Source organism: Bidens hawaiensis, unplaced genomic scaffold (genome assembly GCF_021521415.1).
Source record: "Bidens hawaiensis isolate Kalapana, Puna unplaced genomic scaffold, B.hawaiensis_p1.1 tig00033545_1, whole genome shotgun sequence".
NCBI lineage: Eukaryota > Viridiplantae > Streptophyta > Magnoliopsida > Asterales > Asteraceae > Bidens > Bidens hawaiensis.
Genome location: NW_027495760.1, coordinates 126,934 through 145,044, shown reverse-complemented (window position 1 = coordinate 145,044; position 18,111 = coordinate 126,934). Strand labels below are relative to the sequence as shown.

Here is an 18,111-nt window from a genome sequence, read left to right as displayed (position 1 = left end):
CGTCAGATGTCGTTAACCACCATGGTTGGCCGGAGTTTATGACCTGGGTAGCTTCGGGGTGTCTAGATCTGAGCTAAGGTTGCCCTTAAGCTTGTTTTTGGTTGATTAAACACCCGAAAGGAGCTAGATCCAGGTTCAAACTGCTCATTCGGCATCCCGAGGCTGCAGAGTCGGGTTCCAAAATGTTGGGTCAGCTGAGATTAATGATTTCTTACCTTCGGTTGGTCTTGGATCGTTGAATAGAATAGAGTAGAGAGTGTATGGCTTAAATGTGTGTATTTGATGGTGGAGACTAAGGTGTAGAATGATGGAGATGGAAATGATTTAGGGTTTAAGGGGTATTTATACTCCTTAAGCCCATGAACCATATGTCCATCTTCATCTTAAGTCCATAATTGATTTCCATCTATTTTAGCCTACCATCCTATCATCTTGTTTATAATTATTATATTATTATTTTTCTAACTAACTCAAATTAATTCTTCCAACGTAAATAATATATTAATATTATTCATACAAATTTTGGGATGTTACAACAGATATGCCAGACAAATACAGTGGGGGAATGTAATTGTGGTTGTTAGTTCTTGTGTATGTGTCCCCATGGACATTTGTAAATCTGATAGTAAAAAAATCTGATCACCATTCCCATGATCTAAGGCATTTTGTTTTTAACCACAAGTTGCATCCATTTCTTTGTTATCCCCATATGCTACACCCTCAATGTTTGCAATTACACTCGTTGTATACATTTCTTTGTTATCTCCACTAGTCACACCCTCAGTTGCATTCATTTGTTCTCCACCACTAGCTACCTCCATGTTTTTGTCTACCTCGTTATATAAGTTTTTTTTAAAAAAAATACGATCGCAATAAGAAAAGAGTGGAGGTGAGCGTGACAGGTTAAGATTTTTACACACTACCTCCTTGTTCTCCACCATCAACTACCTCAATTTGTTTGTCCCCAGCACCTCATTGTTCTCCACCACCAGCCACATTTCTACAACTGTAGTGTTTTCCTCATATCCGGCATCATATCCACAATCATTATTTCCAGTATCATCATATCCAGTATTATCATTCTCATCATCATCATTTCCAGTATCATCTCCATCATCTTCATTTCCAGTACATCCCCATCATCATTATTCCCATCATCTTCATTTGCAGTATCATCCCCGTCATCATAATTTCCAGTATCATCATCATTGTCTAGAGACTGGCGGATTACCTTCGAAACAAAGGATTGAAAAATTCCTTCTGCTTTGGACAAGATAAGTGGACAGATGAGTTGAATAATACAGGGACTGATAAGCTAAGCGAGGTTCCCCTTTGAGATCTCCCAACCTAAACTTTATTCAGAGGTGGGTCTTTCAACCGCCTACTCTTTCGAGGAAGGGTGCACTACAAGAGAATAGGTACTAAAGAGACTCAATGGGGGATTTCGCCAATATTGAGTCGACTATAAACTATTAATCTTGCCTGGAACCGTCGTTGTGTATGGGAAAGAGGGCTTCTACCTATGCTTGGTTGGGAAAAGGGTGAATGGTCCCAAAAGGGACGGGAAAAAGCCACTAGAAAGGTCATCCACCAAGTATCAAAGGCGCTGGGTAGTCCACTTTATCCGTGACTCTGAGTACAAGATTTCCGGGATCAAGAAACTAGCAAACAAATATGCTCGGAGACATCTCTATTTTTACACCGTATTGGATCAAATGTGTGGCCATGGATGCTTAGCGGGTCAAAGTGAATGACCAGATTCCAATTCAAATGGAATCTTTCAACTAAAGCAATGAGATGCTTAAATGGAATTCTTTTAGTTCTAATAAATCAGGAGGAATTTAATGACAGGACATGAATTCAAGTCCTGGATTTTAGAATTGAGAGAGATATTGAGAGAGATCAAGAATTTAACCATTCATCAACGGATGCTGATTCCCAGATTGGGTAAAAATGCAAACCTATAGCTGCAGAAGTAAGAATAATGGCACCCAAAATAATATTGTTTCCATAAAATAGAGATCCAGAAACAGGTTCATAAATTAACTTGAAAAGCCCTAGCAAAGACTTCTGCAAAATGCTCTATTTTTCCATAGAAATATATTCGTTCAATAAGGGCTCCAGAAGATATTGATCGCAAGTGAGAAGATTGGTTACGAAGAAAGAGGAAGCCAGATTCATATTCACATACATAAGAAGTATATAGGAAGTGCTGAAGCAGGTACAAAAAAATTTATGTAACCAAAATATTTATACTAATAAAAAATGATGATTCTTCTATTATAGTTGATCATACTGAAAATGAAGATGATGGGAAACAAAACAAAAAGACTAGGTCCATTATTACATAAGTATTTCTCCATTTTATTAAGAGTATGTAACATCCCGAATTTTGTAACGATAAATAAAAGAGGCATATGATTTTAAAACGATTGTTAATATTTAATTAATATTAAATGAAGAAAGATCATGGACTTGGATTAACTATGGTGGATTGAAGGGTAATGGGCCTTAGGTCCATGGGCTTTAAGGGATATAAATATCCCCTTAGACCATCCTAAAACCCTAACTATCATTTCCATTTTTCATAAATCTCCACACACCTTAAAACACACACAAAACCACCATATACGTTTACGGCCGAGAAGAAGAAGATCCGAGGTCTAGGGCACGTTGAATATTAATAGATCCTTGATAAGCAAAATAGATACAAGCTTTAAAGATCATAGTCAAGCTAAGCGAGGTCCAAACGAAGGTATGTTTTGATCTTAAAGTTTACATTTCTATTAACGTATAGTCTTGAAACTTAAAGCGCATTAGATCGGGGATAAACGAAAAGTAAAGTTGTAAACTTGATGCTAAAACGAACATAATGGACCTGCAAACAAGGTACGACTCGTTTAAAATGAACCCTAGATCTAATATTAAACGTTTAGCCTTAAAGGTTCATGCTTTATGTTACAAACGGGTCAAGTTTGCACCGCAAACGAACAAGGAAACGCTTGTGGTTAAGGCCGAACTATAATAAGGGGGTTTAGGGTCGCTAAACGTGCGTTTTGGACCGATAAACGAACATGCGCAGCAGCAGTTCGCTGCGACAAGTTCGCCTACCAGCATGTTCGCCAAAGCAACTTCGCTGCGACAAGTTCGCCTGCCAGCAAGTTCGCCGGCTAGCATGTTCGCCAAAGCAACTTCGCTTGCGGCCAAGTTCGCTGAGATAACTTCGCCATATATAAGTTCGCTCAATATTTAAGTTCTCTTATGTATAAGTTCGCTTAAGTTAAGTTCGGTAACGAATCAGATAGCGAATCAGACTTAATTCGTTAATGAGGAATGAGTTAACGAATTAGGAAATAAATTAAAATCCTAATCGAAAATGTGTTAAGACAGTTAATGGAAATAAAATTTTTCCATTAAAGACAGCTTAATCCCAGCCAGGGGCCTTTGCCCCTTGGACCCCGCTAGGGGCTGCCGCCCCTAGAACCCCGCTGCCAGGGGCGCTTCCCCCGGACCCCCGTTCGTTGTGGGTAATAATTGAACTAGAGAGACGATATAGGTAGTGATAATTAATTGATACGTGTAATTGTTATACAGTTAGTCGTGCACTACTCAAGAAAGAAGTAACAATTAACGGAAGAAGTAACCGGGTTCAGGTGAGTTTCTAGCCCCACTCCTTGTTATGTTTTTTCGGGGCTGTGTGCATACTCGATGTGTTTAGTTAATACACTTACCTTAAGTGGTAAGTGTATGCCATATATGATAGATGTGATAGATATGAATGATTGAATGTCGGTACGCTAACGATCTTCGGAAATTGCGCGTACTGTCAGGTTGTAAACGAAGATACGAATGTTATATATGGATGATGTATGATCGTTATAAATGAATGCTTGTCGGGGCGTGAACGATCTTCGGATATTGTACGTACCGAAAAGGAGCATGATTGTTAATTGAATGATGTGAGGAACGCCTAGAGTGTTCTTATGCTATGATGTGTTTATTGTATATGCGAAGTAAGTGTATGCAGGTACAGGAATGGTACGTGAGTTCTACGTCTGACGTAGTAAGTTAGGATGACAAAATCCCTCTAACTTCTGTTGGACATCGACTTGGCAGGTGATGGCGTAGTTAAGGACTGTGGGCCTTATACGTGATATAGATGATAAATGTAAACGTAGATAGGGACAGTGGGCCTTATACGTGTTGTAGGTATGGACGTCAACGTATATAAGGACTACAGACCTTATACGTATTGTAGATAGGCGTCAGCACAGGAAAGGACTGTGGACCTTATACGTGCTATATTTGTGTTGGGGTAGCATAGGGGAGGACTGTGGACCTCGTACGTGCTATGGTTTAGGTTGCAACATAGGGAAGGACTGAGGACCTTGTACGTGTTGTTATAATAGGATGGTACAGGGAAGGACCGTGGACCTTGTACGTGTTGTTATAATAGGATGATACTCATGTGTGTAAAGTAGTACAAGCAAGGTGATAGGACCGTTGTATTGATCATTAATACCTTTCCAATATTTTTTTTGTCATTTTCTAATTTTCAATAACATAGCTGCACCAATTCATTTTTAGTATATCCGATACTTTACCAATTGCTTTGATGAAACGCTGATGAACTGTTGTTGATTTTGTAATAAATCCAATACATGTGTTGAATAACCCAAGAATATTCAATTTAAATAAATCCCCAACTCCTTGATCTTCAACTAGTTTATCTTTCACATTATTTATACTTATCCTTGCATTTGGATAAATATGTAGTTACATCATCCTCCAATCTTGGCTTGTAATTTTCCAAAACTGGTATTTTACCCATTGGTATCCCAAATATCTCATACACTATTTTTGGTGTTATCTTAATAACACGATCCTTGATATTCACTTCATTTAAATGGTCATCGTAGTTCATCAGCAACCAATATCCCAAAATAGTGGGATTTTGGGTTATGTTTAGTGTTAACACGGACCCAAGCCCTATTTTCTTAACACGATCTTTTTGTTATTGACTCATTGCCTTCGTTGCATCAACAATATTAAAAGGTGCACATCGCATATTATCTTTAAATTCAACTAAAGGTTTCCTAGATACCCGTTCACTTGGTCATTCAAAATCAGAGTTAGAGGAGCAAACTTCAAAATCTTTTCGCTTAACCAAGAACTTGTTAATTGGGATTTCAAAATATGAGTCAGAGTTTCTCTCTTCAACATGTTTTGTTTTAGCTTTCTTAAATAATAATAATAATAATAGTAGGTCCAACTGTAAAGACTTATGTCTATCGATGGAAAGCCTCATGTTCAATTATTGAACATTGAGTTAATTTTAAAAAATTGTATAGATAAGATATAATAATAATAATAATAATAATAATAATAATAATAATTGAATATATCAGATTATGGTATAATCTTGATGCAAATCAAATCAGGTAAGTAAACTAATCTGGTTTACTTTATTGCCGGCAAGACATAACATTGATGGATATGCAGTTATGATAAATTAATTATATTAAATTAAGTTTTAATTGTTTTGGTTCTAAATGGAAATGTTGTTGGTAAAATTAATGATTAGAAATAAAACAATATATAGTATCATCAACAAATAACATAGCGTTAGGAAAGACAAACATATCATTTTTAATGTTTCTGCATAAATAGAATTTAATCATTTAAAACGATTAGAAGAAAAAGTTTTATAATCTTGACTAAAAGTCTAATCTTTAAATACTATTAAAGCAATACAATTGTACACATGACCTTCTTCTAGACTGTCCACATGTGCAATCCAGTCAGCAACTTTCCATTCACATATTCTCTATTAGGCTGCCACATGTCATGTTGACCAAACACTTAAAAAACTTATTTAAACCTTAAGATTTTCCACATAAATCATTTTAATCTCTCTCTCTCTCTCTCTCTCTCTCTCTCTCTCTCGTCTTACTAACTTCACCATCCACCATCTTCTATATTCCGGTAATGTAGATCGGGATTAATCATTTTCCGGTAAGATTATATATTATACTCTAATGGCCAACAATGTTATATGAATTTTTGGCAAGGTAATTTCTTTTTCCGATAAGGTTTTCCGATATGGTTTTATATTTATTTTAATTGTTATATGATTTTGTAATAACCTCTTTAAGTTGTATATCAAAATCCAAGATTAAATTGATATTTTAAAGTTATTACGGTTTTCCGGTAAAGTTTCTGGTAAGATTTTAGTCACAAATTCAACTATATATGCTTCTGTCACAAATTTTAGATTTCTACTATGTTTCTAATGTGTTAATGTTTAATTCAACATATTTTAATTTGTCTATCAGCATCATATTTATAAACATTTGAATCTCATTTCAGTTTACGATCCCATACCAATACCAATATCAATATCAATATCAATATCAATATATATATTAGATATATGATCGAGAGTGAAAGATTGTGGTACACATGTTAGTAGATCGGAATTAACCGTTTTCCGACAAGTTTATATATTATACTTTAATGGCCAACAATGTTATATGATTTTCCGGCAAGGTAATATCTTTTTCCGGTAAGGTTTTCCGATATGGTTTTATACTTATTTCAATTGTTATATGATTTTGTAATAATCTCTTTAGGTTGTATATCAAAATTCAAGATTGAATTGATATTTTGAAGTTGTTACGGTTTTCCGGTAAGATTTTTGTTTCCGTTTTTGTTTGTATTTATATTAATTATTATATGATTTTCTATTAATCTCTTTAGGTTGTATATCAAAATCGGAGATACAATGAAGATTTTTCCTATTTCGTTTTTCCGTTAACGCGATTCAAATATTCCGGTTATCAATTAGAATATTTGTTTACATAATTCAAATCTTTTATAATTGGTAATTTATTTATTATGTGATATTAATATTAATATTTAATTTTCTCATTTCAGGTTATGTCTCCAACTTGATATAGTTAATTTCATGGATTGAGGATTTTTTGATAAGATTTCTTATTTTTTGTTTAATATTGATGTATATTTTTGTTATTATTCATGTATTTATATATTTTTGTTTAATATTGATCTATATTTTTGTTATTATTTATGTATATTTTTTGCACTTTCAAAAAATATTTCTCAAGTGTCAGTATTATTGTCAATCTCCATTAGTAAGATTCAGTTTTGAATAGTTCCTAATTTTCACACACTTTCCATCTTTTTTGTTTGACTAATGTATAATGAGCTATAAATGTCACAATTAATGCTAATGAGTGTCATCAATTGGTTATGGAAACTGTAACAATTAATGCACTATAAAAATTCAAAATATTATTTGAATTCTAAAAAAAGATACATTACAAATTTTCACACACTTTCCATCTTTTTTTGTTTGACCAATGTATAATGAGGTATAAATGTCACAATTAATGCTAATGAGTGTTATCATTTTGTTATGGAAACTGTAACAATTAATGCAATATAAAATTTCGAAATATTATTTGAATTTGAATTCTAAAAAAAGATATATTATAGTTGGTTATGAAAAATTTTTGTTTCCATTGTCAATATTATTATGTTTATTAGTTTCCAATCTCCACAATCTTCCTATCTTATATGTTTGACCAATTTATAATTAGACATAAATGTCATAATTAATGATAATGGGTTTGTAACAAAATTGAATGCAGATTTCATTGACTGTAATAAAATAATATTAATTATGGATCAACTAAAAAAGTAATAATTTCAATATTACATTATGTCATGATTTTTGTAATATTTTTTGTATTTAGGATCTTTGACTATAACAAATTTTGTAACAATTTTGGTAAACAGATTTATAACTTAAATAACAATTTATTATATTCTAATTTAATAAAATCATATAATAAAGTTGAAAGTCATTATTTATAATTATTATTTTTTTACGTGTATTCAAATTAATAGTTTGAATTTCAAATAAATAAGTTGAGTATAGTTTATTTATTTATTTTTGGAATTGACTATAATGTGGGTCGGTGTTTTCTAAAATTTTTAAAGTTAATAACTTCCTTTAATATTGTTGACCGACTATTAGTTTTGATAGTTCCAGAAATTTTGGTAAACAGATTTATAACTTAAATAGCCATTTAATATATTCTAATTTAATTCATTTTCCTAATATATACTCAACATAAAATGTCAATATCTTAAATACGTGCCTATTACATTTTCTGTTTTTACGGGATTTTTATATACGTTCCTTAATAATGTCTTTAATAATATTCTCATTTAAATACAACAATTAATTTTCACGTTTTTAATATTTTTTTTATTAAAATACATGTATATATGGTATATATATTTTTGTATCATATTTTTTCACCTTTAAATATTTTCAAAGTAAACATAAATTTTTTTAATCTTTCCAAAATTATTTTAAAATTCATTTATTGTAAAACGTTTTTATGTTTTGCAAGTTTAACAAAATATTAATGTCACTGATTTAAAAGTTTGTTGCAAGATTGGTCAAAAATAAAAAAAAAATCATAATTTTTTGAAGTTGACTAATTTCAACTTTTTTATATTTTGTTACTATTTTGAAAATAATACAAAACGAGTTGTTTTGAAAGAGTATCAAATTTGTTATGTTGTAAGGCCCCGTTGCCGGTAGCCCTACTTTGGTGTTGGATTTACTCATAAACGCAGTTCTAAAATCAGAGTTAATTAAAAACTTTACGCATAATATAAAACTTTCATAAAACGTTACATATCAAATCATAAACATGTCTTAAAACATTCTTCTTGTCTTTCGAAATTAAAACATAACTTATAAAACATAAAAGGGTCTTCAGATGCCAGGCTTTTATTCTTCTGTCACGTGTTCCACTCACGCCAGCTGTCGCATCCTACTCACCTGCGTGCATACTAAAAGTCAGCTACGCTGAGTGAGTTCTAGTTAATCATACATCATACAATACATTCACTTACCTTCAACCATGCATCCGAAGATACATAGTAATTACTTTTATTTCATAATTTCATACATACGTACATACTTTATTAAGTTCATACTTTATATTTACTGTCCATTCTATCTCAGATATTATTAGGGCCTGATCCCTTCCTTTTCTATCTCAGATATTATTAGGGTCTGATTCCTCTTTTCTTTGTCTATCTCAGATATTATTTAGGGTCTGATCCCTTTCTTGTCTATCTCAGATATTATTAGGGTCTGATCCTTTTTTACTTCTCTATCTCAGATATTATAAGGGTCTGATCCCGTCTTCTCTATCTCAGATATTATTAGGGTCTGGTCCCTCTTTCTTCTTCTTCGTTCATACTATCTTTACATACTCATACATATACTTTCTTTAATCATTATTACATACTCATATATCGTTCATATATTTATATCATACACATTCATCTTTCATATACATACCTCCCTTGTCCACACGTGCAATATCTGAAGATCGTTCACGTATTGACAAGCTTTCATTCACAATGTACATACCTCCCTTGCCAACACGTGTGATGTGGTCAAAATTATATACGATTATTATATATATTTTCTACACTTTTAACTACTTTCGAGTCAAGTTTCTATTGAATAGTATTTTAAATGGTTCATATGTGTGTTTTTATAGGCTTGATGAGACAAAATGCTAAAAAGTTGTAGTAAATCAACTCTACAATACATACATATTATTAATATTAGCTGTAATGCAAATACACATGTTTAAATGTGTAATATATTACTTTATAATATAACTATTAAATATTAGAAAAAAAATTAAGCTACATAACAAATTGGCTACATACGTAAGGTAAGCCAATAATTTAGTATATTAAAGGAATGATTTATTTGTTTTGTTGTGTGCATAATTTGGCATGCAGTGGACTCAGCATGTGAGAAGGGAATTAATTAATTTGGAGTGTACAAGATACATAAAAGAATCATGGGCTGGGAGAAATTAAATAGGTCCATGGGCTTCTGTTGATGGTTTGGTGTAGCGCACCAAATATTATTATGATATAAAATGAATAACTTTTGGGGAAAAAAACACACAGCTGATATTATTGAGAAGGGGTGAGACGCCAAATCAAGTGGGGCCGCCCCTGCTCCACTGGTGCAGTGGTGCGTTTGGGATTTTGAAAGAAGCAGCCTACAACCTCAAGCTAGCAGGCTAGTCATAAAACTCACGGTGAGAATTAAATTAAGCAAGCAGGCTGCTTAATTAATTTAACCAGGCTAGTAGCTCAATCATATTTATTTCTTTTTACGATGAACCGCAATATATATTTAATCTTTGTTTCATTCGTAATTATGATTGGCTAAATTGTTATATTGCCTGGCTTTGGATGAATACTTTTTAAACTTGTTTTATTATTGGTTTTGGATTTCTTATTGATTGGTTCATGTTTTGGTAAAGTTTTTATTTTATTTGGTTGTGATACATATGCGTATTTGGTATTAATTTATTATCAATTTATTGTTCCATATGTGTCTTTGTGAATGTCTTTCATGTATGGATGCGTATTAGGTTACTTACTGTGTGTTTGTAACTAGTTTATGGTTTATTGTTAACGTATTCCATAGGAACGATAATTGAGAGTTTAGAGATACATTATATTCTGTCACATGAGAGACCGGGAGGTAATTAAGTGTCGTCTGTTTTGGTCTTTTGCGGGTTTGGGTAGTGATTACACGGGAGTGAGTTACCCTATATTCCATTAGATTCTTACAGATCCGAGTTATAACCGAATTCAATAAGAATACCCCTTTACGCCTTAGGGCATATTGTGATTAGAGAGACCGAGAGGTAATTTAATCTTTGGGTACCTTAGCATAGTTAGGTGAGGTGAGACCGGGAGGTGATCTGAACCATTAAACCGTTGAGCTTACATGATATTTAGGGTTCTTAGGTATTGTTGGTGAGACCGGGAGGTGATCTAGCGTACTTTAGTTATTCCTTAAATTTCATATTTTTAGAATACGGTACCAATCATAAATCCAATTATGAAAGTTTACGAGTTGACTAGAGTTATTTCCCCTATTTGAGTTCTAGTCCGATTTTTCCGTGTCAGTTTTAGTTTAAGTATTATTTTATTTATAGTTAATAATTAAAAAAGACAAAAATCAATTAAATCTATTTATTTAAGTTATTAGTCAGAGTTTAGTTTAGGTGTCGCTAGTGTCCTTTGGGTTTGACATCCGGACTTCATTAGGCTTTACTACAGTTGATAGGTACACTTGTCTGTCTAGTGGTCTAGCATTAGGATAGTCTAGATTTATGTCACACCCTCAAAATCCACTAACGGAGTTTTACCGTCAGAGGGTGTGAACTAACAGGATCAGAATCATTAGTTATAATCAAACCATAAAAACATTAAGTGAAAATAAGTGCGGAAGCGTAAAAACCATAAGACAAAAGTTGCGCCACGCAGGACGACTTAAAAACCCCCATAGTAACAGTTTAAAACAAGTTTGCATAATCAATAGTGTTCAAAACAATGAATGCTCCTATACCGCGCGCCCGCCTCGGCTACCTGAGAATAACATACTAAAAGTGTCAACACGAGGTTGGTGAGTTCACAAGTTTATGTAAGATAAAGCGTTTAGCGTTTTGTGTTTTGCGTTACCAGATAGTGTTAAATCAATTATATATCGATAGGTAGCTAGCCTATACAACAAGTATTACTAAGTGTTCGACACCGAAACTGACTGTTTATCATGTGCCTTGCCACCAAGTCTATCCCGACCATGGTAATGTGTTAGCCAAAATTACACCCACTCGACCTCCAGTCGAGCTTAGCGTTGGGTGGGGTTTGTCAAACCCAGTAGTACTACTCAACAGTGACTCGCTATTTTCCAATACTAAACGGTTCGATGTGTAGGACTTCAATTGTTTCGTTTGCCACTTAGCCTGTACAAGTGATATATAATTTCATAACAAAATCTAAAAGCGTTTCGGAGTATGTTATCTCCCCCAAGTGAAAAGCGTTTAAAAAGTTTAAAAGGGGAAAGTGAAACTCACTGTTTGCGAAGAATTCCCAAAAACAAATCACCCAAGTGATGCGCGTCGCAGAAAACTCTCACTAGCGTTCTATAACAACAAGGAGATTTTCTAAGAGTCGGAACTATTATCGAGTCTCTAGACTCGGCATATAATACCTATGCACAAAATACGTTTCGTGTTTCGTTTGTGACTCGTGTGTGACTTAACAAGCACATTTGTGATACGTTACGTGTGTGAACAACTATTTACGTGTCAAGTGTTAATGGTGTACATATTTAGCAAATATTCCCCGCAAGGGCAATTTGGTCAAAACATAACAATCATCTAATAATTATTCCCCGCAAGGGCAATTTGGTCAAAACATAACAATTATCTAGTAACAGCACGTTTCATGTATTTTCACAAAGTTCAGCAACTAGTTTCATCACGACAGAATTCTACTTGAAAGACTACCCTATTCAACAGATCATAGTATCTCAATTAATTCACCAAAAATCGTCACAAAAGCACACATGTGTTAGGTTTCCATAACATATTTTATTATATTTTTATTCCACATAGATTTCTCACAATGATCAAAACATTACAGCAAACTCACAACAATCAAATTCATGCGCAACAGAATGTTATTTGAAATTCCCGTTAAATGAAAAATCTAATTAAGGCAAGACCAATTGGGTTAGGTTCTTAACTCAACAAGTTAACTTCCAGAAGTGGAACCAACCCATTTGGTCTTGTAGTTCATGAGATATGCTAATTACAAAACAACTTAACAGCAGGTCTCACAACTCAGATTTGCACTTCAGTTTTGTAAAATCATAAAGATTAACTTTTACTCGTCCAAAAATTACAAACTTGGACTTTATAGAAACTAGACTCAACATAGTACACTGTAGTATTAATAATCTCGACCAATTCTCACATTCACACCCCGTTACAGTCAATTGAACCTCAACAACACAATCTGTCCAGAAACAATTTGCATCCAAACTCAACATATTAATCATCTATAGACCACAATCCGTTCATATGACATTCTAGACATCATAATCACTATCCATGCGCATCAATTACACACTACATACATGATTAGGGTTTTACTTGAACTCAAAATCAAAGAAACAAGCGATTAACATGCAATAACATCAATTCTAGTTATCAAATCAACAATCAATACATAATTAAACATCATCTAATCAAAACAAAGCATATGAGCACCATATATAAAACTTTCGAATCTAGGGTTTAGAATTAAACCTTCAAAAGCACAAAAACAAGCAAGAGGAAGGTGAGAGATGACTAGAAACGGGTGTAGGATGCTTCAATTGTGAAAAACAAGATCAAAGAGAGGTGATATGGTGGTGTGTGTGGGCTGCCGATCGCAAGGGAGAAGGGGGGGGGGGGGCTGCCGTTGGTTCTGAGAGAGGGAAAGAGAGGATTAGGGTTTTTGATTAATATTATTTAATAACAATATGTTACACTTAAGTCCCTCAACTTTCAAATGTTACTTTTCTAGCTTAATAACTTAGTTCTTGTTTAGCATCACACATAATATAATCAAGTAACACATATGTTAACATAAGGTTATCACGTATTTGTTGTTTTGATGTTCGTCATTTGTTCACCAATGGTTAGCGTCAACTCGTTTGTGTTTCGGTGCAATTCCCGAAAGACTACACATGTAATAATTGTCAAGCGTCATTTAAAACCTTATTTTAAATGTAATGAGATGTGCGTTCTAGATCAAGTGATCTTAAGTTTGAATTGACGGAGTTTGAGTTAACGGAGTTAACCTGAAATTGACGAGTGTCACAATTTATAAATTTAAAACTAGAGTGTCTAGGTTAGGTTAAGCTTTTATAGACCGTTTTGCACATCAACGTGCAATATCCGAAGATCGTTCACGTATTGACAAGCTTTCATTCACAATCATAACATAATATCTATCACATAAATCATACATGGCATACACTTACCATTTAAGGTAAGCGTATTAACTATCACATCGAGTATGCACACAGCCCTGAAAATATAACAAGGAAATGGGGCTAGAAACTCACCTGAATGCGGTTACGTTCACCGTTAATCGTAATCCCTTTCTTGAGCTGCGCACGACTAACTGTATAACAATTACACGTATCAATCAACTATCTCTACCCATATCGTCATCCTAGTTCAATTATTACCCACAACGAACGGGGGTCCGGGGGCAGCGCCCCTGGCAGCGGGGTTCTAGGGGCGGCAACCCCTAGCAGGGTCCAAGGGGCAGAGCCCCTGGCTGGGGTTAAGCTGTCAGGTCAGCTTGGAAAAATTTTATATACATTAACTGTCTTAGCACATTTTTCACTAGGATTTTAATTCACTTCTCAGCAAACTTAACTTTCGGCGAACTTAATATTAAGCGAATTTAACATTAGCGAACTTGTATTAGGCGGACTTAACTTGGCGAAGTTAAACATTAGCGAACTTAGCCTTAGGCGAAGTTATCATTAGACGAACTTATCACCAGGCGAAGTTACAGTTTGGCGAACTTACTCAGCGAACATGCTTGGCGAATATGCTGGCGAACATACTGGGGCGAAGTTAATCGGCAGCGAACTTGGCTGCGGCGAAGTTATCTAGCTGCAGCCACTGTTCGTCCCTAATCCCCCCCCATAATCATCATCGTTTAACGTGAGATCCTTGGGTATGACATCTAACCAACCCGCGATCATTCCTATGGTCGTTTTGGATATTATTTAGCCCGAAAACGCATAAAGTTTGGACCTTTAAGTTCGAAAGCGTTCAATACAAGATCTACGGTTTATCTTAAACGAACAGTTTATGTTCGCGGGTTCATTAGGTTCGTTTTAGCATCAAGTTCGCAACTTTACGTTTCATTTATACCCGATCTATTCTCGTTCTAAGTTTCAAGGTTAAACGTTAATAAAAACGTAAACTTTAAGGTAAACGACATACCTTTACGTGCTCGTTTTATCTAGGTTAGCTTGCTTACGAGTTATCGATCTTGTATATATCTCGTGTAGTGACGATCTATCAAAAATCACGTTGCTTGGCCTTGGATCTCACTCTCTCTCTCGGCCGCCGTATATGGTGTAGTGTATGTGTGTGTATTTGAGTGTGTAGGCAAATATGGAAAGATGAAATGAGGATTAGGGTTTTATGATGGTTTAAGGAGGTATTTATACCCCTTAAAGCCCATGGACCTAAGGCCCATTACCCCTTTAATCCACATTAGTTAATCCAAGTTCATGACTTTTCTTTATTATATGCTAGTTAACATTATTTAACACATGACAATTTAACGCAACTTTCTTTATTTATTATTAAAATATTTCGGATGTTACATATGTATACAATTACGGTCAAATTTTTTATTTATTTATATATCCTTTTGGTTTAATGGTTTATGTTAGAAATATGTTTTAAGTTGTCATTTTACTTTGTTTGTTGTTGTATATTATTTTGTTTTAACAAAAATAACAATTTAATAAAAAACAACTTTATTTATGTTCAAATGTTACTCATTATTAAATATATTTAATTTGGATGCTATTGTTTTATTATATTTTCATGTGGTGAAGCAAAATGAGTTTTTTTTGGTAGAATTTTGAAGAAGTTGATGGTGGTTTAATATGAAAGAGCAAGTTTATGTCTTTTGTTGATTTTTTGGTTGTCCGATTTACATCAACTTATTGTAACTTTTAATATCTAGAACATGTAAATGGTTAACGTTTTGGTCCGAATGTTTGAAGAAGTTTTGTGTTGTTTGAATTTGTTGTTTAAATTTATTATGTTTGTTGACATGTTTTTCCACCCGTATGTAATACGGGCTATACCCTAGTTCATTAAATACGTGCCATATAAGGTTATTATTATTTTATTTTTTTTCAAGAATGCGTTCATGTAGTTACTGTAATTAATAAATAATAATTCATTTATTGTAAGCAATGATTTTATTACAGTCATGCGAAGTTAATTAATCATAGTATACACGGACTAAAATACTTTAAAAAACGTTTGTTTCATAGTAATTTCAAAGATACTTTGCCTTTCAAAAAGAGGAAAAAAAAAGATGGCAGACTTTTAGCAGGGAGAAATGAAATAACGTATTTCTCTTTAAATGGATAAAAAAATTGAAGGATAATAAAATGAGCTAAAATAGGATATTTTTTTATTATTATTGTTAATTTTTTTTCTTTTGAACAACTACAAACTATAGGGTTTGACACATGACCTCCTATTTCATATAGTCATACCTTAAACCACCTTATCACCCTCAAGGTTGCTTCTTATCAAAGGCTTTCAAGGCCATATTTCAATACTAGAAACTATAAAAGCATGCATTCAACTAAAACTAAATTATCAAATGGGATAAAACTATAAAAGCAGAATATAGTTATCATCGGTATACTCTAATGAAAAATAAAATAAAGTTTAAAAATCGAGACAAGAAAAAGAAAGAATATATATATATATATACACGATGCATTAATACTTAATTTCGTCTCACAAATACTCACTCGAGTATTAAAGTTAGTTTTAAAAGTAATAATGTTATAGAAAAAGAAGTTAATGCTCTTTGACCTTTGAAACGGTTTCATAATCAACTGTTTTAAATGGTCATTAACTTCTTATTATTAGAATTATAATAATAAAACTAACTTTGAAGGCTAAAGCACATGGACAAAACCTTAATTAACTATACAAGCTATAATCTCTACACAAAGATGAAAATGAAAGATGCATCAAACCGATCATTTTATTTCAATTCTACATAATACAATGAAGTACTGACTGAATGACTGAACAACTTGTATTATACTTTTTCACAATTAGCAGATTTAAACGACACCATATTGTTAACCAAATCAAAACCCAACAAATGATTTATTTGAGCCAAGTTCCCCACAATCGCTAAGCCCGAAGCGGGTTGAAATGCCAAGCACATAATATGGTTACTAACCGTCACAAAAACATTTTCCCTCAATCAACTCAACATCCGCCCCGTCAAAATGCATCGTGACTTTAGGCATTTTAGTCACTTTCTTCGAACGATAACATAAATCAAACACCTTTTGCGGATCTTTCATAGTCCTAACGTTAATAGCCTCCTTAAGAGCCGCCAGAAATTCGTTATATAGCTTACTAGGTAAATTTGTTTACGTTGTTCCAGAATCGATGATCATGTTTCCTTTCAACGCTTTTGTGGAATTCGATCCGTCACCGGTATTTAGCCGCTTGTCACCGACACTTATCCCTTCCAATGTAACATGATAAAATGTTGGTGTGATTCCTTGGACAAGTGGAGTGGACACAACACTTGGACCAAAGTCAAAGTGTCCAAAAATCATTTTACTTGACTTATTTGAGAAACTATTAGTATAAGGGTATGGAATTAAACAATATGAAAATTTAGGTGTGACATAAGAACGTAATTGTTTCACTAGAGAGTACGGACCTTGACCAATCCCAACAATCCCATCCCATGTTGGTTCAAAAATACCACCATTATAAAAACTACAACCAAAAACTATATTCTTGAGGACACGATTACCTAACGTTACGGTTTCTGTTGAAACCGTACCGTTACTGAAAGACCCGTCACCATAACCCTCGTAAAACTGACATGTTTTCCTTGGCGAGCAACTAATATCCAACGAGGAATTTAAATCGGTGCACTGTTTTGAGTGACAACCAACGGGTTGATATGTTGATGACCTCTTTGGGTCAAAAATTGAACCCAAATGCTTGTAACATTTAATGCAAGGCTTACAAGATACGTCGCTGCCTGTGTCGGCAATGGCTAGGATTTTATGTGGTGGATTTCCGAAAGAGATGTTCATGAGAAACTCTCCATGATCGGGGATAATATCGGCTTGGTATGCCGATCCTTTTTGGAATCGTTTAGTGTTGTTAATGGAACGTTTCACCATGTGGTCTATGCGTTGCTCGAACGTCATGGAATGGTCATAAAATGGGGAATCGATGGAGGAGATTGATGGTTATAGAATCATCGGCGGCGAGAGAGCTGCCGGTGGTGTAAAGAATGGTTAGTGTTATTGCTAGAGCAAGTGAGGAAAACGCCATTGTGTTTTTCACAATGACAAGTTTGTGCTCAATA

The 18,111-nt window shown here is 33.8% G+C and overlaps 1 pseudogene; it reads right to left on the bottom strand.

Annotated features, from left to right (window-relative positions):
* Nucleotides 1-1,000: 1,000 nt before the first annotated feature.
* Nucleotides 1,001-17,950, bottom strand: LOC143585066 (aspartic proteinase CDR1 pseudogene; annotated as a pseudogene).
* Between the last annotated feature and the right edge of the window lie 161 nt (nucleotides 17,951-18,111).